The sequence below is a fragment of the Eurosta solidaginis genome, chromosome 4 (genome assembly GCF_040869045.1).
Source record: "Eurosta solidaginis isolate ZX-2024a chromosome 4, ASM4086904v1, whole genome shotgun sequence".
Taxonomy (NCBI): Eukaryota; Metazoa; Arthropoda; class Insecta; order Diptera; family Tephritidae; genus Eurosta; species Eurosta solidaginis.
In genome coordinates this window covers 199,916,612-199,939,275 of record NC_090322.1, presented here as the reverse complement: position 1 = coordinate 199,939,275, position 22,664 = coordinate 199,916,612, and the positions used below count along the sequence as shown (strand labels likewise).

The following is a 22,664-nucleotide window of genomic DNA, read 5'->3' as shown; positions in this document are numbered from 1 at the left end:
TTTTATGTTTTGTGCGTATCTACTTTCCAAATATTTAATGCATGTTAGGGTGATCCTATATTCAAAGTTTATGTTTGCGAAAATGTAAATATTTGGCTTGCGTGCAAAAGTGCGCAAGTGTAATTTGCTCTTCAATTTAATAATTATCAATTCAACGTACAACCGAATATATGTATTTAGAGTATAATTCATAAAGGTATACATATGTATATTTCATAAAAAATGTATAAGTGGTAAATTCAAATATAAACTCCAAGTTATTTCAAAACGTATCTTCTTTAGAAAAATGTATGGATATGTGTATGTTGTGAGGATACAAAGTCCTCGACTTTGGGGTCCTCACACTCCCCCCTCACCTTCCGCAATGAGACTCACCGTCACCAGGTAGGTGCGCGTGATCCGTACGCGGAAGTGGTGTTTGCCCATGCTGTTCGTCGTCGCTGCAGTCGCTGGCCATCAGGCTCAATATGTCGCTGTTTTTGTCGTTGAAGCTGCCGTTGACCCCGCTGGCCTTACGGCTTATTATTCTGCTGTCGTCGTTGGTTGGCGTTTCGCTGCCCTTCCCGTCGACGGTATGTGTGATGCCAGTCTATAAAATAAATGAAAAACTGGTGGATTTTCCTCAGGGTGTTCCCACCGTGTATGGTGGATTAAAAAAAAACGTGGTATATCATACGCATAGTTAAAGAGTATATTTACGGGATATTTATGTAATTGTGGTTAGAGTTTACCGAGTTTTTATTGGTTGATCCGACTTCCGGGTACTTCTTGATATGAAATTTCTTCGTGTATAATTTGACAATGTCTCGGTTGGGCATGTCCGTTACTACCGATTTCATCCGGATTGAAGTAGAATCTTACAAAATAGTCTGTAATTCCGCAGTTGTCTCGGGGTGTGTGTTCGTTTAAGGCTGCCATAGCGAACTGCCTTCCCAGGTGTAATCTTGTTCCATGCGCCGGTTCTCTGGCGATCTGTAATTTATTTTCTGGAAATATTCGTACCTGATTCTCCGCAATGTTTTGTACTTGACCGTCTCTGTATGCTATCAGCTGTTGACTTGTACCTTGGTTCTCTCCGTGTTGTCTCTCGGTCTCTTCGCTGACTCGTGTGAGCGTACCGCAAATGGCTACCTCGCTGTTATTTTTCTGTTGCTGTACCTCTGGCTTGTTGTTTGCTGTTCGATTGGACGGTGTTGACGCGGTTTGATCTTCACTAGCGTCCTTTTTGTATCTCTCTTTATGACTTTGCTTCCTGGATTCGTTGTTGTCGGCGGCGTCGGCTGCGTGGTATGCTTTCAGCTCACTTAGGTGGGCTGTCCTCCTCCTTCCTCTGAAGACTTTGTCTAGCTCTACGATCACTGGTGACACAAAGTTCATTACCCGGTGAGGTCCACTGTACCTTGGCGCTAGTTTGGCTGTAAAGTTATCTACCGCTTTTGATAGCTGATGCTCCTTTACCAGCACTAGGTCGCCTATCACCGGTCGCCATTGCCTTCTTCTTAAATTGTAATACTTCGCTTGCTCTATAGATGCTCTCTCTTGCTTCCGTCGTACCATCTCGAATATTTCTTTCATCCTCGTTGACTTCTCTCCTGGGTTCGCTAATTTCTCACCTGTACCAAATGTCTGCTCATCGTAAAGGCTGTTGGGGATTCTCGGTTCCCTCCCTTGTACTATGTATGCTGGACTGTAACCTGTCGATTCACATACACTTGTATTCAATGCCAGCGTTATCTCTGATAACAACTCATCCCATGTCTTCTGCTCTTTTCCCGTAAATTGTGCTATCATCCTCTTGATGTTCCTGTTTGCCCTCTCTGTCGGGTTCTCCTGCGGTGTGTACGGTGCCGTTAATTGGTGTTTCACGCCAAGTTCCTCTAAAAATCTCTTAAAACGTCTGCTGATAAACTGTGCTCCGTTGTCCGTAATAACAACTTTTGGGACGCCGAACCGTGCCAAAATCCTCTCTCGAAATCCTCTTATTAAACATTCTGTCGTTGCCTTTCTGATTGGTATTACTTCTACCCATTTTGAAAATTTGTCTAAGAATACTAGTGCCATTGTGTTTCCATGCTTCGATCGTGGCATTGGACCAACAAAGTCTGCACAGACTGTTGCCCAAGGCTCCTCTGCAATCTTCGTTAGCATCTTACCTGCGGCTGGCTGTTGACTCGGTTTGTAAATTTGACATGTGTGACATTGCTGTACGTACTTTCTTACATCCCTGAACATTCCTGGCCAATAGTAACGTGTTGTTGCTCTTGCTATCGATTTTCGGATGCCCATATGCCCTGCGCTCGGTGTGTCGTGAATCTCCTCTAGCACTCTGCGTCGCTGTGAAGTCGGGACACACAGCTTCCATGGCACTGCATCTTCGCCATCCACCTGACTTTCTATGCGTCTGTACAACTTTCCATCCTCGATAACGTACTCTGGGAATTTCTCCGGCGCCTTCCTTACATCTTCCATCTTAGCTTTAAGCCACTTACACTCGTCTTTTCCGTCGTCCATCGTCAACGTACCCAACTGCTCGTCCATCGGTTGTCTTGATAATGCATCTGCCACAACGTTCAACTTTCCTTTTCGGTACTGTACGTCAAATGAGTATTGCTGTAGTTCCAGCGCCCATCTCGCAATCCGACCAGTCGGGCTCTCTATCGCATTCAACCATTTCAACGCTAGGTGATCTGTTATTACTGTAAACGTGTATCCTTCTACGTACGGCCTCATTTTTCGTATTGCCCACACTATTGCCAAACACTCCTTTTCTGTTGGTGAGTAGTTCATCTCTGCCTTGTTTAACCTGCGGCTTGCGTATGCTATTACTCGCTCTTCGTCGCCTGAACCTTGCGTAAGTACTGCACCAAGACCAAAATCACTTGCATCCGTCTGTAAACTAAACTTCCTCGAAAAATCTGGACAAGCGAGTACCGGTGCCTGCGTCAGTGCTGCCTTGAGTGCTTCGAATGCTGATTGTTGCTCTTCAGACCACCTCCACTTACTACCTTTCTTAAGCATAGATGTTAACGGGTGTGATACTTGTGAAAAATCCGGCACGAATCTTCTATACCATGACACGACTCCTAGAAAACGTCGTAACTCTCGTATATTCTTCGGTGGTTGCAGTTCTTTGATGGCTGCTATCTTGTCTGGGTCGGTATGGATGCCTTCCTCGCTAACGACATGACCTAGATATTTTAACCTTTTCTTAAAAAACTCACATTTTTCCGGGTTTATCCTCAGGTTCGCTCTATGCAGCCTTCGAAATACTTCTGTTAAATGTGCAATGTGCTCTTCCAATGTTTTGCTTGTAATGATAATATCGTCGAGGTATGCAAACGCGTATGGCTCCAGTTCTGGTCCTATGACACGATCAAGTGCTCTCTGAAAAGTTGCTGGAGCTGAGTGCAAGCCAAATGGCATTACCCTCCATTGGTATAGTCCACGCCCAGGTACTGTGAATGCGGTGTATTGCTTGCTGCTTGCTTCCATAGGTATTTGCCAATATCCATTTTTCAAGTCGAGGCTACTAATAAATCTCGCGCTTCTTAATTTGTCCAAGATATGTTGTATACGTGGTAAAGGGTATGCGTCTGGTACTGATCTTGCGTTTAGTTGACGGTAATCTACGCAGAGTCTCCATTTGCCATTCTTCTTCTTTGCCAAAACTATGGGTGCGCTGTGCGGGCTATTCGATGGTTCGATGCAACCTTTTTCGATCAGCTCGTCGACTTCCTTGTTGATAATTTCTTGCATTTTCGGATTCTTCGGATAGTACCTTTGCTTAATTGGACGGTCGTCTCTCATAACTATTTTGTGTGTGGCCACGTTGGATACTCCTGACATGTTTGCGAACACCTGTAATTCTTGGTTCAGAAATTTACTCACCGCATCTTCTGTCTTGCTAGTTGCTATCGCCGCCATTGGGTCGTGTTCCCTGAAATCTTCGCTATTCGTTTCGACCATAGTTGTACATGTCACTACCTCTTGCTTCCGTTCGTCTACTCTCAACGTTATTTCTTGACCACCACATCTCATCTCAAAGTTTACCTTCGCCAGATAGTCCGTGCCAATTACCACCTCATCACCCAGTCCCGGTAGGATTAGCATCTCGTTCCTCTGTACTTTATCACCCATTCTTAATTCCGCATCTACCGCTTCTTTGACTATTATTGCTCTGCCATCGCCCATTCTTACTCGTGTCTTTACTTCCTTGAATTTGCCAGTTTTTAATCTTCTCGCCATTGCATCACTTATAAAGCTCCTCGTCGCTCCCGTGTCAATCGCTGCTACTGCTTCTTCTCCGTTCACATACGCTGTTACCAATATGCGGCCGTTTGTGTATTTGAACATGCTTAACTTCTCCGAGGTTGCACTTCCGAAGACCCCATCCCTCGGTTCCAATGTGGTCTCTGGTCGTTTCCCTGTGGCTTCCTACAACAATCACGAGTGAGCACGCCTATCTTACCACAAATCCAGCAAAATTCTCTTCTTATGCCTCGGCACCCGTATGAGAAGTGACCACCTCTTCCGCATCGTCTGCAGGCCGTCCTTGTATCTACATATTCTTGTTGTGGCTCTGACCTCTGCTGTTGTTGGATTTCTACTCGCTCTTCCTGTCTTTGTTCTGCCTGGAGACACTGGTACTGACCTTCTTGCCGCCGTGGTACGAATGGCCTTGTGGTTGGTCGCATTGGTTCCCTGTCAGGAATAATATTTTCATAGTCTTGAGCTAAACTTACCAGCTCCTCAAGATTGCTGACCTCGCTTCGCTTTATGTATAGTTGGTACTCTCTGCGCGAGTTTCTGTAGATGCGGGTTAATTTCTGCTCCTCGGTGTAGCCCGCGTGACGCATGATTCCTTGTAGTGCTAAGACATAATCTTTAAATAGCTCACCTTGTCGTTGTACGCGCATACGAATTTCATCTTCCAATTGCTCTAAGTATCGGGAGCTTAGAAAGAACTTCAGGAAATCCTTCTTGAAGGCATCCCACTCCTGCCAATGCCGGTTGTTATTCCTGTACCATACCAATGCTTTGTCCTTCAATAACTCCGGCAGCGCTTTTGGAATTGTGTTGCGGTTGATTTCATACCCATCTGCTAGCTCCTCCACTCTTTCGATGAATCCTAGGGGATCTTTGCCTCCGTCGTACTTTAATCCCCACTTCCTTACTCTGTCCATGGTCGTTGCATATGTGCCAGGCTGTTGAATATAATTTGTCGTTGCGTACATACCAGGCTGCTGAATAAAATGTACCGGCGGTTGTCCGACCTCCAATTGATTGGGTGCACCATTTGCCTGTTTATCATTTCTTGGTGAATTTAGTTCGTTGCTTGTCTTTGACGCTTGTGGATTTGTTAGCCGCGCGTGCCGAATCGCCAACTCTGTGAATCGATCCCGTAAATTCTCGTTATCCTTCTCCTCTTGGATGAATGCCGCCAATCGCTTTCTTAGCTCATCAACCGTTCCGCCATCCTCTAGTCCAAATTCCGTGCTGTAGGCTACCAGATCCTCTCGAGTGAGATAGTATATCCACGATACCTTTACCATTGTTTTGCTTTATATCCTCGTCGTATTAGCCCAGAAGTGTGTGGATCTTGTTTCCCTCTTCGTTTCTGATGGTCTGAAAGTATATCTTAAAATTTGCTCTATTTAACCTGCTCGGGCGCCAAAATGTGACGGACTTTTCCTTGACTTGCCGGGGTTGATCTCAGTCCGTCCAGGGTTCCTGGAAGTAGAAATTCCTAACGGTCCTTCTGAAAGAATAACTCTGTTTTGTTCGATACAAAACGTTATAAAAAATTATTTATTTGATAAAATTCTACTTTTCTACTCCTAGGCTGATTTCCTTGCTCTATAAGAGGTGACGGAGGTGATAAAGCCCTCGGCCAACCTCTGCGGTCGAATGGAGTGATAAAGCCTCCAGACGAGTATACTCTAAGTACAAATGAAGTGAAAAAGCCTTCAGGTGTACTCTTGGTCGGTAGTGATAAAGCCTACCGACTCGTATGCCTGTCTCCTAATCTCTGAATTTCAATGCGAACTCGTCGCCCTTATATACTAATTTTTGCACGCAGGCAAACGGTTATTTTATAATAACAACTTTGAACTAATGGTATTAACAATATAAAACAACTGTTGTTCCGGTAAATATTTCCTTCCCATGAATTTCCATGCACCATAATGCTCCTTATTGAATACAATGCCTTTGTACTTGCTCATACTGTGCTTTCCAGGCTTTGGTTTATATATTGTGTGTTTGTATATTTGTTTGTGGTCACCTGATTCTAATGTTGTGTTTTGCTTTGCCCAATGCTTCTGCCTTCTGTTGTATGGCGTGCGTTGGTGTGTTGTATGCTAGTGCGTAAATATGTATAACGAAATTTCAATTAGTAGCGGCGCTTATTTTGACGACTTGCTGCTGATCTCCGTTCACTTAAGTTATTATGTATGTTGTATTTGTAACTGGGTACATTGGATTTTGAGTGTGCAAAGGGTTGATCGACCGCTGCATTTTTATGTTTTGTGCGTATCTACTTTCCAAATATTTAATGCATGTTAGGGTGATCCTATATTCAAAGTTTATGTTTGCGAAAATGTAAATATTTGGCTTGCGTGCAAAAGTGCGCAAGTGTAATTTGCTCTTCAATTTAATAATTATCAATTCAACGTACAACCGAATATATGTATTTAGAGTATAATTCATAAAGGTATACATATGTATATTTCATAAAAAATGTATAAGTGGTAAATTCAAATATAAACTCCAAGTTATTTCAAAACGTATCTTCTTTAGAAAAATGTATGGATATGTGTATGTTGTGAGGATACAAAGTCCTCGACTTTGGGGTCCTCACATCATACAAACACATTCCACGGTTTCCCTCGGTTCATTTTCCTACATGGTTATTTTCCCTTATGTTGTCACCATAGCTCTCAACTGAGTATGTAATGTTCGGTTACACCCGAACTTAACCTTCCTTACTTGTTGTATTTCAAATATATCCAATAAATTAATTTTTTCAATATAACTATGCCTAATTGAGCTGTTGCCTTAAAACTTTGCATAAAAGTTTGCTAAATGAAGCTTACTCAATAAATATAAAAATTACGGAAAAAGGGCGGCAACCACTTATTAAGATTAACGTCTGCTTTGGCTGGCGGTATCTTCAGAAAGGTTAAGGATAAAATTGTGAAATTTGGTGTGCAGATACAAGTTGTATAAGATACAAGGTTGATTCGTTCCGGCAAAAACTACAAAAAGGCGTTGATAACCATGCCCAGATGATCTTCTCTAGTAGATACCCATACTGTACTACTTAAAACCTTTTAGCTTCTTGTGTTCAAAACTTTGTTCGATATCCATTGAACCGATAGAGTTTTAGCAAACATCACGAACGCATATCAAATCCCTCATGATCTCTAATCTAATACTCATATTGTAATAATACATCTTAGCTTTTTGTCGTCTTAATTTTTGTCGATACCAGGTGAACGGCTTGCGGTATCGCACTAACGCTAATCCGTAACATGAATATGGCATATACGTGGATATGTGTTACTCCAAAAGGTTTGCTACACACTAGGGCATAACTGATATGGAAAAATTGGAAATAGTTGCAATGAATTATGTAACAAATTCTTAAACGGCTTTCAATGCAGCCGCTTACTTGGCAATGTTCGGTTTCGCAATGAAAAATTTTAAAAACATATGGCCATATTATGTACAACGCCGTGGCACTTTGCGTCGAAGTCATTCACGTTCACATTCACCCCTATATAATGCAAAAAATTTCACAAAGCCACCCAGGCTTACTGTCACTCCTGAAGTGAATGAATGCTCTTATATTATACGAATTTTGGTTCACACGGAAAAATCTGACTCGTAGCGTTATAATCTTAATATATAAAAAACACGTGTCACTACATTTTTGGCCGCGATGGACTCCTAAACTACTGAACCGATTTTGAATTTGTTTTGACCCCGTGTGGAGTTTCATCTAACTTGAGGGATAGGATAGGTTATATCTCAGTTTATAGTCGCAATATTATTTTATTGCAAATTTTTCATTTGTTTATGCGTAATAATAAAATATTACGTATACACAGTGGCACTCATATTTTCAGGTGGTGCGGATATACTTCCGTGTAATTTCTTGGTGTTTAATTAAACAACCTGCTTATCAATAAAAAATATTATAGCGAATGATATCAAGTATAGCACATCACCAGGCCCGCCGAGAGGGGGGGGGGGGTTCTGAGGGGGCCCGCGATTTAAAAGTACTATGACATTTTTTTTTAATTCAGGAGGGTCTTTAGTTGTATAGAGGGTAATTTTCATACCCCTGGGTGACTAGGGTCTCGAGATATAGGCCAAAACGTGGGCCAGTGAATACCTAGACAGTATTTATACAATATGGATATCAAATGAAAGCTGTTGATGAGTGCTTTAGTACAGAGTAATATATTATCTAGAGACGGACTGGAACTGGGATTAGGACTAGGACTGGGACAGAGACTCGGAGTGGGACTGGGACTGGAATAAAATACAGGACAGGCAATAAGGGATGCAGTAGAATGAGAAGAAATTGAGAGAAGAGAGAAGAGAGAAGGAGATTGAGAAAGAGATCGAATGAGACGAAGATGGAGATAGATGAAGCGAAAAAGACGAAGGGAGGAGTGAATAAAAGGATTTGAAAAAACTGAAGAGGGGGGAAGGCAGAGTCAGACGGAAAAAGCTTATTAAAATGTATGCAGATAGGCCACTTTTAGGGCAGGACAACGTCTTCCGGCTCTCCTAGTTATATATAATAAATATATTGGGACTCTTATAATATGAGTTACTTGATTATTTTACTATAAGAAGTCCAATAAAAATAATTATTTATGATTTATACAAATTTACGTAATCATTTTTTTTTTTTACTTTTACAAATATTTATTAAAGCTATGTATAATGTCCCTGGTTTTGAAATGTTTAAACCGTTGGAAAAACTTTGATAATATTATCTAATATCCATTTGTGTAATTTGCAAAAATTTTTTCGAAATGTCAAGAACTCTAAAGCTATTGGAGCTACTCAGCACAGTTTTATGTACGCTAACTCCACATATATAAAAATCGATGTAGGTATATCATAAGGACTTATCTTTCATTGTCAAATTTGGTTTTGGAATAAACGGTTTTGGCGCTGAAGATCGAAAAATGACCCTGAAGATAACAAAACGCGAAACCCGGTATTCGAACCAAAATTTGACCATTGATAAGAGACAAGCTTAAAATATCAACCAAACAAAATCAGCATACAAAAACGTTTATTGGGTTATATTATATAAGAGCGAATTAATTAACTACTCATGTATGTGTGTATATCTCCATGTATTTATATGTGTGTGCAAAATTTAAATTTTACTCTATGCAAATGCATACATAATTAATGAAAATTTGTGACATTCGGTCGATTTGGTTGTATGCCAAGGCGACATCATAAATCATCACCTAATTGCGTGACCTCATACAAACAACAAAAACAATACAAATATGATAAAGTAAAGTTTAGTAAATGTAAATGTATTTGTAGGTACTTTTGCTACATTTAATTTTATAGACCATGCAAAAACCAATTTTCTTGTATGGTAAAGCAGCCAGAAGTGGATGTTAATAGTAAATTGAAAGCGAAGTACCAAAGGGAAAGTAGATCAAATATGTTAAGTGAAAGGTGAAGGCAGCAAGTGTCGAGTGTTATTTATACCTCAAGGCAGGGTTTTACAAAGCAGGCACAGAATTACTTGGAAAATAAGTCAGACAATTTGTGGAGATAAGATGCCCACATAAGTTGATAAGGAAATAAGCTGGATTTTCTGTGAAATATTCACTTGTATGTATTTGGTATGATTGAATGTATGTATATTATAAAAGCAATTATTTGAATTTAATATCGATTTTAAGTGGTCATAGTCTGGACTTGTTTTGATTTTGATACAAAATTAATACGAACCCATGGAATCAATGCAAAATATTAGTTAATGTGTCTCAAATCTCAATATTTGAACTTCCGTGATTTCCATTATAAAATTTGACACAGAAGTAGAAGATCTTGTGAAATTTTTTTTTTCTTGAGAAGCCAAATACTTTCAAATCTTCTAAAAAATTGTTTCAAAGCATTGATAAATTCAACATGTATTACATTGAGTTCAATAAAACTCATGATCAATTCCTTTCTATTTCATCAACTGAGTGTTGCAAACCCTAAATACTTTTCGTTTGTTTGTTTTTAATCGTGTGTTCAAATTACACTCATTATTAAGGATTCATGAGCTTAACACCAGCTTATAATAATTGAATATTCAATTATTATATTTTTTGAAGAGAAACTGAAAAGAAAGAAATAAACATTTACTGGCATATTGCGATGGTACTATTTCGAAAACCGCCACGAATTCATCGTCAGGCAATTTCGTAGTGTTATCAAAGGTTTCACCGAAATTCAAACCGCGAATCACACGGTGAAACTGCAGCGGCCTTAACCACTAGGCTATCCTGCTTGTATTTGTCTCCTCGCTTAATTCAGTTTATCTTATTTCTTTTCTTCTTTTTCTTATTTTTCTTTCTTTTCAGTTTCTCGTAATAAAACATAATAATTAAATATTCAATTATTATAAGCCGGCGTTAAGCTCATGAATTTTTAATCAAAGTATTTTTCTCAGAAAAGTCTGAATTCAGAAAAATTCTAATATATAAGTTCGCAAGTAATTTATTTTGGAATGGTTGGAATTTGAAAATAATAATTTGTGTTTATTTAATACGCTTTAAAACTTATTGTTGTAATACTATTTTTACACACACGGCTTATTGAATAATAAAGACAGTTTTCTACATTAAGACGCTTATTGAGCTCAATTTTCCATACAAGATTCAAATCTATAATTATTTCATCAGTGACTAATCGAATGCCTAATGAAATCAAAAGCGCAATGCAACTCTGTTGGGGGCGTTCAGCTTCTTAATTTTTGGTGTGTTCAGTGCTTAAAAATGTCATTTGTCAAAGTAAATGTCATTGTCTGTCATTAGCATTGTCATTTTATTCGCTTGACATTTCATCCTTCATACTAATCGAGCAACTACTTCTGTGTGAAAGCAAAAAAATTACGATTTCATTAGATGGTGAAATGATATCATTAAGTTTCTGTATGAAAACAGCATAAATCTTTTACGATAATTTATACCAAATAACAATTAAAGATGTTACGTATACGCAGCGGTAGCCATATTTTCAATTGAAACGGATATGGTTCCGTGTTATTAGCTAGTTTTTAATAAAATATAAATATTTCATTTATTGGTATTATGCTTTAAAAAATATTTTGTGCTGAAACAAATTTAATAACGAACCCAAAACATTTTTTTCTTTTATAGATAAAAATTGTATGAGCACTAAAAGCTCACCAGGTACTTCCTTCTATGGTAAAAATTTAATCGCCGGAGATTTTTTTCCATGTTAAAAATGCTTGGTAAGCAACTCCATAATTTTATAAAATTGAATCATGTTCTGTAGTAATAGAAAATGTATCAGGTCGTCTTCTATGCAAAGGAGAAAAAACAATTCATCTACATATCAAAGAATATTCTTCTACCCAAAACTCTAGAGAGAATAAAATTTGTGCACATCGACTACAGAGTAGAATATTACTTTAAGTCGACTGCAGTTTGAAAAACTCTCTTTCTCAGCAGCTGATGTAGGGCGTTTTTGAAACAAACTTTAAGGTGTAGTGATCTGCAAACAAATTACTTAATTCAAAATTTTGCTGAAAACTATTTTTCGAGCAAGCAGTCGAAATATGGTGATATATCACTTGGCGTCGATATATGGTCGAATATGAACGGAATATTATTCCCATTTACACAATAAACCTATACCACAGGCAATTTTGTAGAATACTAGGGTAATCATGAGTAATACGAAAGCACTGTAATATAAGGAATACGCCAATTGAGAAAACATGGACAGTTGAAATCCAGTTGGACTACTTAAAATATTAATGAATTGAATCAGCTGTAGTTAAGTCGCTAATAATCATCACTTCTATAGACGACACTGAGCAACCAACTGGTTTGACGACCCATAGCGCAGCAGATGAAAAATCAATAACCACAAGTGTGCAAAGAGGTAAGAAAATCAAATGATAGAATTTAAAACCCATTTCAAACAAAATGGCACCAATTTGCTATTATAACAACAAAATTAGTATTTATTTTAACAATATCCTTTCTCATTTAAACAAGGCGACCCGAAAAGCAATTAGTTCAGGGCTTGGAGAGCAATACAAAAATTATATGAGCACTAAAAACTCACCGGGGACTTCCTTCTATGTTAAACATTTAATCGTCGGAGATTTCTTTTCATGTTAGAAATGCTTGGTAAGTAACTTCATAGTTTTATAAAATTTAGTCATATTCCGTAGTAATAGAAAATGTAGCAGGTCGTCTTCTAAGCAAAGGCGAAAGAATAATTCATCTAGACATCAAAGAATATTTTTCTACCCAAAACTCTAGAGAGAATAAAAAATGTGTACATCGACTGCAGAGTAGAATATTACTTTAACTCGACTGCAGTTTGAAAAACGCTCTATCTCAGCAAATTTGTAACTCAATTATATCAAAATTTATTTGTCTCAATACATTAAGAGGTGAGATATAGCGGTTTAGAAAAAATTTACGAGATAGGCCATTTTTGCAACAAGCTCTAAGGTACATTGATCTGGAAACAAATAAAAAATTACTTAGTTCAAAACTTTGGCAAAACCGTGTTTGCCGGAATATTATTCCCATCAACATATCAGACCTACACCAAGGGTAGCTCTGCAAAATTTCACTAGGGTGATCATGAGTAATACGAAAGCCCTGTAATATAGGGAATATGTCAAAGGAGTCTCCTTGAATATTTCCGAGGGTTTTAGCAATATCTCGAAGTGGGAAAGCATGCACACTTACAATACAATTGGACTACTTCCAACCTTAACGAATCAGCTGTAGGTAAGCTGCATTGGAATGAAGTTAGTAAAGAAGCTGCAGTATGGCTAATAATCGTAACTTCCACAGATGCTGCTCAGCAACCAACTCGTTTAACGATTCGAGACGGAACTTGCCCAACCTACAGCGTAGGCATATGAAAAATCAATAATCAAATGTGTGCAAAAACCAGACAACAATTAGCTCCATCTTGAGCCAGATGAAACTATAGAAGGTAAGAAAAAGCAAAAATCAAATGTAAGAATCTTAAAAAAACAATGGATAACGATTACAAAAATATCTTTCTGAATTAGATAGGACCCCCTTCAGATTGGGAGAATAATACAAAAACTTAGTGAGCAGCAAAAGCTCACCGGGGACTTCCTTCTATGTTAAAAATTTAATCGCCGGAGATTTCCTTCTATATTAAAAATGCCAGGTAATTGCATAGCTTAATTAAATTGAATTACTTTCCAAACTTACAGAGATTGGATTGAGTTGTCCTGTTAGCAAAGATGAAAGAATCAGTCATCTGGATACCATAATATATACAAATTTGTATGGAGAGCGCCCTATCTCATGCTTTGTTTCAAAATCGCAGAAACTCGGTAAAAGTTCAATACATTCTGAGCTGAGAAATAGCCGTTAAGAAACAAATTTCAAATATTGGCGAACTGATATAAGGCATTTTTTAATAAGCTCTAAGGTACAATAATTTGTAAAAAAAATTCATAAATCTTAGTTCAAAACTTTGCTGAAAATCATGTTTTCGAACAAGTAGCCGAAATAGGGTGATATTTCACGCAGGCTTCAATACATATATGGTCGAATAGAACGGCAAAATAGTATCATCAACACAACATGCATACACCGAAGGCATATCTGTAGAAGTACACTAAGGTGATCATGAGTATTGCGAAAGCCCCTTTTAATAGGGTATATACCAAGGGACTCTTCATGGACATTTCCTTGGTTGGCAAGCATGGATAGTTACAATTCAGCTTTAAAGAATTTTATAATCTGCTGGTAGGTTGCATTGTAATGGAGTTAGTAAAAGGGTCGGAGTGTGGCTAATAATCATAGCTTATGTATGTAGACACTGCTCAGCAACTAACTGGTTTGACAGATCAAAAGGAAACCAGCCAAACTCACAGCGTAAGCAGATGATGAGCCAATAATCACAAATCTGTAAATAGGTAAGAAAAAGCCCAATGATGAAATGAAAGAATCTTAAAAAAAATGTATCCAAATAAAATGGTAAATTGTTTACTAGTGCATTGCAACAACAAAATTTATAAATATTACAAAAATATCTGTCTCATTTAAACACGGCCCCCAGCAAAGCAATCAGTACAAGGCTTGGAGAGGCTTGGAGAAAAGTACATAACTTCAATTAGCAGTAAAAGCTCACCGGAGACTTCCTTCTATGTTATAAATTGCAGGTAATTGCATTATTTTATAAATTTTATCACATTCCGTACTTAATATAACAAAGGAGGGCGCATCGCTAAATGCATATACGGTAAACCTCCCAATCGGGATCCTTATTAATCGGCGCTTAACCGCCTACGAAATATTGGGCATTGTCTATTCCCTTGCACAAGTTATCCCTGGCTATAATTTAATACATCTTGAAATTAGCTGGGGTATTTATGACAAAAATTCTGATATAGGGCTTTCCTCAGCCAAATTCTACAAACACAGCGTTTTGGAAACAAATTCTGAAATAGGGCGTTATCTGAGTGAGGCTAATGTTCCACTCAGCATTCGATATGTGCTTGCTCGTCCACCTTAATTTAAAGTTCCCATTCAGCATTTTTTTGTAAAGTTTTGATTGAAAAAGTTCCATTTTCAGTTTCGTATAAAATCAGTTAAATCCATGTAGCCAGTGGATTGTAGGATGACTCTATTTTGCCCGCCGATGGAAAACGTCTTAAAAAAGCCCAGCTGTATAAGACAACTATTCAGTTCTATGCAAAGACATGCTCAATTATTTTCGGGGGAAACAAGCAGATTTTGTTTGGATAATTTTTCATTCAAACTAATGTGTTTGTCTTTTGCGTGAATTTGAAATTTTCAAACCTTTATTGCAAACTACAACTTTGTATCGGGATGCACATCCCTACGCGCATGGAACCATCTATGCGGAAAAGACCGATCTAGTATAATTTACTAGGAAATATAAATACTAAGCCTAAGCATGGCGAGGTAACCCTACAAGAAAAATATAGCACAAAGTATTGCGGAGTTATACTAGATAGCCAGTTGTCGTGGAAACTCCATGGGGAAGAGAGAGCGAAGAGGATGCAACTTTCATTGGGTATTCACGGCAATTGCCAAACCCATAATTAAGTATGGGGTCCTTTTTTGGTGGACAGCCACACAAAAAATTACGTTTACTACAAATCATAGCGAGAACCTTAAAAACTACCCCGACAGCAGCATTCAATGCCATTCTACACATTCCGCCTGCGGACCTAATGGCAAAAATATCGCGTTAGCAACTGCAACAACTCCTAATGCCTCGGTGCAGCTTTAGTACACGCCTTATGTCTTAAGCAGGTTAGCGCCATTTAATATCGGGCAAACGGAATATATTGCCTACGCCCCAATTTCTAGGGGTATTGTGAGGCAAGAATTGAACACGAGGGTTGGCGACAGGATGCAGAAATGGCAGAACATAATATGCACGTGTGTACGGATATTTCCAAATTAATGAAAGGGGTTGAGTCTGCTGTTTACTGCATTGATCCAGAAGAAAGTGTATCCTACATGCTGCCAGATTACTACAGCGTATTTCAAGCGGAAATAATAACCGTGAAGAAAGCAGCAAAAATTCTGGAGGAAGCGTGATTAAGCTGCAGTCGCGTCAATTAAAGCAATAATATCACAACAGTACTTTATCAAGAAGTGTTCGGGAATGCAAAAAAGCATCGGAAGAACTTCACTCAGGCCGGACCATTCATCTGTACTGGGTTCCCAGACATTAAGTGATAGAAGGAAACGAAGGCCGATGAGTTAACAAAGGTGAGTGCAATACTCGCCGAAACGATGATAGACGTCCCTATCCGTTTGGGAGAAATTAAAAGGTGAGGGGCGATGCACATGATCCATCAAGCAGGAAAGGTGTAGACAAAATTGTGGAGCTGCCAAATGTCTAAGATCATGTGCAAAGCCTACGATATAAAAGTCACAAATTGGCTCATATCTCTGAAGAGAAAAGACTTAAGGCTCGCGATGGGCATACTAACTAGACACAGCCTTCTGACATCACATGCTTATAAGTTATGCCTCGTCAGTAAGAGCAAATAAAGAAGCGGTTGTGCACGTTCTGTGTTCGTGTTCTGCGCTCGTCAGAACGTCAGGTCAAGGCTCCTGCTATAAGAGGCGGCAGAGTTGCCAGATCTCGAGGCAGCCATTAATCTAGGACATAGAAACTTCTAGTATTTGCCAAGAGGACGGAGTTATTCAATAACATAATTCCTGGTATCTTACATTTGGTCGTGAAACAAATTTTGGTAACACTGTGCTCACATTCATTCAGTCTATGTGAGGGCTTTATTGAATGGCCAGTTCAACCTTACCAAAATGTGTATCAGCGCCACCTTAACTTTAAACTGATATATTTCTAGTTAATATATGGCCTTATTTGAAGAAACTCAGAGAAAGGTTTCTTGATCCAAATTCTAAGGGTGTTTTTCAATTGTTTTTCGATGACAGCGTGGGCCTTATTCATTGAAACGATGTGTTTTCTTAGACCCCATTATCTGAAAAAATGTTAATGTTTTCTGCTGTAGTGAAACAAATAAGGTACATATTTGTTTCAAATCTATGGCGTTTTCTTTTCTGATATTTTTGTCTGTGGTTTCAACTCTCTGTTGTTTTTGTTGTTGTGTTAACAGTTCTCCGCCCATTCAATGTGCACGACCACTTACAAACTGTCACCAAATTCCTCTAACGGGAGTCCAAGAAAACTGGCAGTTTCAACAGGACGATAGGGAGATTGGTGTTAGGACGTAGATTCCTCATTACATTTGGAAAGATGGTTGGTGTAATGTGCGGACACATCGCACGCAGGACATACATTACGTATGTTGCGGTTGATTCTGGGAAAGTAAGAGTTTCACCTGTATCAGTACCAGTATCTAGAACCAAGTTGGGCAGAGTGGCACGTGTCTCCCTTGGTAGTGTGTTTTCTTCTTCTTCTGCAAGAGTACGATATTCTATATTGACAACAAAGTTTACCGGACGCGTCCTGTCAAAGGCGTTTAACAATTCTGTGTGGGGTCTGCTTAGCGCTTCTTAATGCTTGTCTGGAGCAAACGGCTGTGTTGGCCGGTGCCGGATCTCATCAATGAAGATGTACCCTTACCCCCGCGGAGGCGGGGCTAGATCAAGCAGTTCTTTGCTAGGGTTTACTATTTGTGACAGTTTAGCAAAAACTGCCTATCCAGCATTTTGGTGTTGTTAAGACATCATAATGCAGCTCTGATTTCAGCATTTTAGCAGGCCTGAGGCCTTTTCCAGTATATATTTTTAAGACCAGGCGGATAAACTGGTGACGCGTAGCATATGAGTGACCGGCCAATTGCTTTGTGCGTTGTTAGCAAAGTTTCTTTATCTTTTCCCCAGCTGCTTCCGGCAAGCTATTTGAGGAATTTGTTGCGGCTTTGTACTTTAGATACAATTTCGGTGGCATGCGCATTAAAAGTCAAAGTATTATCGTACCCGTGAAATCTTTGGCTGACTGACAGTCGGTAACTTGACACCATCGAAGTGAATGTCCAATATTTGCGTCACCTGTTCCTTCCACGTCGTAAACAGAGTGGCCTTGGAAGTTGTTGGTGATAATGCCAGTTTTCACGAAGTGAAGAAACTATAAAGACCAGGGAGATAGCCTGTTCCCGCTGCCAATATCATGCATTCGTCGGCATAGGAAATGATAAAACTCCTTCAGTGGGAAAGGCGCTTTGATATGTAGAAATTAAACAGAAGCGGGGATAGGATGGAGTGTCCTGTTTAATTCTCCTAGGCTATGAGATTTCGTTCCTAAATTGAACAGACGCTTGCCGATCATTCTAATAATTTTCGGTCCATCTTTTAAGACAATTGGAAAGGTGGAGCCAGAGCTGTAAAAATATTGAATCAATTGAGTGTGCTTTCTCTCAGCATTCCTTTAAAAATTGTAATTTTTTGGTTGCATATTATAAATCTTCATTCCTGAATGGCTTTAAATACTTTAACTCAAAGCTGAAGTGTGTGTGTTATTGAATAATAAAATATAATTCAATATAGAATGTGAATGTAGGAACCATTTCCAATCTTTAATGAATGTAAACTTGAAATGAATGCACACTTTTTTTCATTCAGTAATAAATACATTTTCCCCAAGATTATTTTTTTTTGTATACTTTCATTGCCGTCAGATATTTTAAATCAATTTAGGAGTTGGTAACATAAAAGGAATACAACTGGTCACTAGAAATAATAGCACCTTCTAGTTATTCAAGTAGTTTATTATAAAACTATTAAGTCTTAAATCATCCGCATAGGGTCCGAACATAAGATATACACGAAATAGCACTTCATTGCAGATTTTGTATACTTCGTAATTGGGTTAATTTTCTTTCATTAATCATGCAGGATCAAAAATATGAAGCTCTTGTGAGTTGATTGGTTTCCTTCTTAGGTATATCTCGCGGATAACTTGCTTATGTAGAAGCACAGGGCTCTTTATTATCTAAAGTATTCCAAAAACATGAAGATATAATCGAATTTTGCTGAAACTTCGCAAATACAATCTATTGCTTTATTGCTATATATCACAATGTTACTATATGTGCTATTTATTTTGGTATTGTTTTAGGGCTTTATGCTGTACTGCGAACGATAGCTCAAACGAACGATTCGCCTACAAACGATTTCGTCTAGCAAAGGTATTCTGTATCATTTTATCTCGGCTTCTACGTTTCTTACTTTATGTCAAACAGGAAAGTGAAAGCATATTTGATAATTTGCCATCGTTTAACATAGTGCAAATACACTAGCGATTCGTCTCTGGGGTGAAACGAATGCTCGTTTCGTAATAGATAATTAGGCCCTTAAAATGCATTTTGTAAATGAACACATAGTGCATTAACAAAATAGAGTAAATTGTGTATATTTTTGTCGATAATATTATAAAAACAGATACTTGAGTTTAAGTCATTTAAATTTAAATACATCAAAGTACATAGGTCTATCGCCGGTTTCGTTGGAGCAACCTAATTCCGAGAATTTCGATAAAATTATGTATATTTCCATGGCATCATCCTACAGCGATTAAGGCTTTTTCTGTTCATTCTAGTCACCTTTCCCGTTTTCCTTCATTTGTGCCATAAAAAAAATGTTCCATTGGTAGAAACTCTTTAGAGCTTATTAATTTCCCTCCTCACAAAGATTGAGTGACTCTATTGGAATACAGTTTTTTGACAGCTGATATTTTGACAGTATTTGATGGTATATAAATATAGGTTCCGAGTGATTGAGAAGGACCACTAGTATATCTGCCTATTTGCACGGCATTGTTAAAAGATTGAGATTGCTTTTGAAAGTTGAATTCTATCTTACTTGAGCAGATTTGTATTCAAATTCGATTTTCTTTGCTACAAAAAAGCTACAACTACCTATAGAGAAACTATATACCGCAAAGAAGAATATATGAAAGAACTTGTATTAAGAGCTTTTATAATGAATTGCCTTTAAATTGCCTTTTTTGTTTAATCACCAGTTGAAGACGTTCAAATGTAGGTTAGTACTTTTTCATGCAAGTACCTTTTATATGGCATATTGGCAACACTTATTTAGAACGATGACAATTTTCGGAACAGGGATATTGAAATATTTGTCTTTTGCATTTATTATTATTGAATTTTTAGGAAAATTTCAATAAAAATACTTTTTCAGTTAACTTCTTTGTGCTTTATTACCATTTAAGTAACGAAAAACTGGTCACCACGGTCAATAATTAAATTTTTGTGTTAATATTGTGACGAATATTTGCAACATTAAGGAATACTATCATCTCTAAGCCGATACTGAGCAACGACTTGTATGCACATAACCAAATTAATCATTATGTCTACACATATGTCCATACAAGCAGCGGAGAGCAACACACAACCACATGCATATATCCGAGATACTCCCAAAAGTAGGCAATAATTTGTGCAAGTATCACTCACATATACACGCGCATATGAGAAGCTATAAACGTAGTTATAGTTGGTAATTTTATAGCTGATGACTAACTAGTAAATTCTGGAAATAGACGCGCCTAGAAATATGTCAGCGAGGAAACCAAACAGTATAAAAAGCAGCAACAGTTGAGGCACGACAATCAGTTTGATTTAAGCAAGCTATCAGTTGCGAAGTATAAGTGTTATTGTGAAATACTTTAATAAAGGCCATTTTGCATTATTGAATAGTGCAGTTATTTATTCAACAGTTTAGTGATTCGAACGTTAGTAGAAGGTTGCAAATAAGAGGAATTGCACTAAATTCGTCACAATATTTTGAATTGGCTTTAACTAAATACAACCATGTGATATTTGAGCGGGTTTTGTGCATGTACGACATTTTACATAATTGATTGGTTCTAGAAAAGTGCACACTCAGCAAAGGCTGTATTCATTTGAGTGCTTATTCTGTGTTGAAAAATGTTGGTGTTTCATTCAATTACTTCATTCTTTCTTCGAATGAGTTCAGGAGTGCAATCTTTTCTTCCACTACTGAATGCAGAATGGGTTAACTTTTAAGCCACATTCCTTAACAAGGAACGAAAGAATGAAGAAACAGCATTCTTAAAGCAATGGTTTAAAATTTCAAATGATTGCACAGTTTTACAGCTCTGGTGTGAGCCATCTATGTCTTGGAGTAGGCGTGCCATGGTTGACTTTGTCAACAGCTCTTACGTAAGCATGTGTGCTCATTCTCACAATTTTTCCCACTTTATAAAAAGTTGTTTCTCATCAAATAATATTCAATATTTCTACCTACCTTAATGAACCAGTTGGTTGGCGCTTAAAAATGTCTTCCAGTTTTTCGGGAATATGTAACTTGTAGTTTTTGTTAGCTTTTCTTATCGAAATTCTGTACTAGATCATCTTGAAAACATTTTTTGATATATTTCTTTTTTGTAATATTTCACAACAACGATTTCATTTCATATGACGCAAATATCTAATAATTGAAACATGCAGGCATTAACGCTTGAATGCGTGCGAATATATAACCGTTATATCACTAAAGCCACCATATTATTGTGTGTGCCACATAATCACAATAAATGATCAAAACCGCGCGAAATGACCACAATAGTGCAATGTAACGTTTGACTGCTTACAACAAAGCCGTAACACAAACAGCACAACAACACAAATGTATACAATTGAATATTTAGAATTTAGAATAGAAAGTGGAAATGGTCAGCTAAGCACAAAGCACTCAACTATTTGACACTTGCAACACTTGCCACACATGCAACATGCAATCAAAATCAACAACACAACGGCGAGCAATTCACGTGCTTTTAAATTGCGTGAGCTGTGTGTGTGTGACTCGAAAGCGGAAACGGAAGTTCAAGAGAATGACATACACGCACACATGCGTACACGCTGTAAGAAGCATTGAAATACCGATGCATACGCTTTTAACATTTTAAATTTACATAGGCAAAAATTTCATGTTTTTTTGTTTCTTTTTTTTTGTTGTCGTGATTGTTGAATGTTGTTAAGCTCCGCCGTGTATGCTGCGTTTGCCGGCAATTTTGAACCACAGAGCCGTTTAGTAACCGGGCGGCTGCATAATTGAATATGAAACGCGCACACAACAACACTCACTGTCGATACTGCTCTAACTCCAAAGGCAACCGCAATAGAAGCTGACCACGAAAATGCGAAATGTGGTAAGCGCTGCCGATTTTACGACAAGAACGCAAATTTTATTTTAAAGAGCTTTTTGTATGTATGTGTTGTATTGAGTTGCAAAAAATTGCTAAATTCAAACGCATTAATAATAAACTGTACGATTTGAATGCATTTATGCTTATAAAGGAGAAGTGGGTGTAACAGGAAACCATGAATATCGTTTATATCAGTCGTAAATTTATGATTTGGATACTGAGGTGCACCTCAAATTTGCTTACGTCTTCAATGCATTTCTGCAGCCACAGTTATAGTAGATAGTGCTATGCAACACTCACACTTGAAGTTTTTCAATTATGCTATTATTTGCTTTATTTATTTTTAGTTAACATGTGTTTATTCAAACACATACACATGCACATTTATCTACTTGACTTTATTCATAACCATATTTTTACATACCCGATTCACACTTCAATGGCATTGACCCAATATATGTTACACATCATCGTATATCAGCAATGAATGCAACACGACACACGACAACACAATATTTACTATCCATTCAATACAATAAAACGCAACGCTAATACACATTTGACACACATCCGTCCGCAGCGGCAACCGATGTCAACAAGCTACAAATTGCAACTAATTCAAATACAGCAAACGGATTACTTCCGACGATGATGCCAATGCCGTTGATGATGACGACGACAATAACGATGACGACAAAATCTGCACAACCTCA

At 38.0% G+C, this 22,664-nt stretch overlaps 1 long non-coding RNA gene across 1 annotated transcript in view; it reads right to left on the bottom strand.

Moving 5' to 3' along the window:
• Positions 1-21,772, bottom strand: part of LOC137248927 (uncharacterized) — a 192,449-nt gene extending 170,677 nt beyond the window's left edge. Inside the window, exon 1 of the long non-coding RNA XR_010952217.1 lies at positions 21,048-21,772. This is a non-coding gene — a long non-coding RNA (uncharacterized lncRNA). The remainder of the gene's footprint in view (positions 1-21,047) is intronic.
• Between the last annotated feature and the right edge of the window lie 892 nt (positions 21,773-22,664).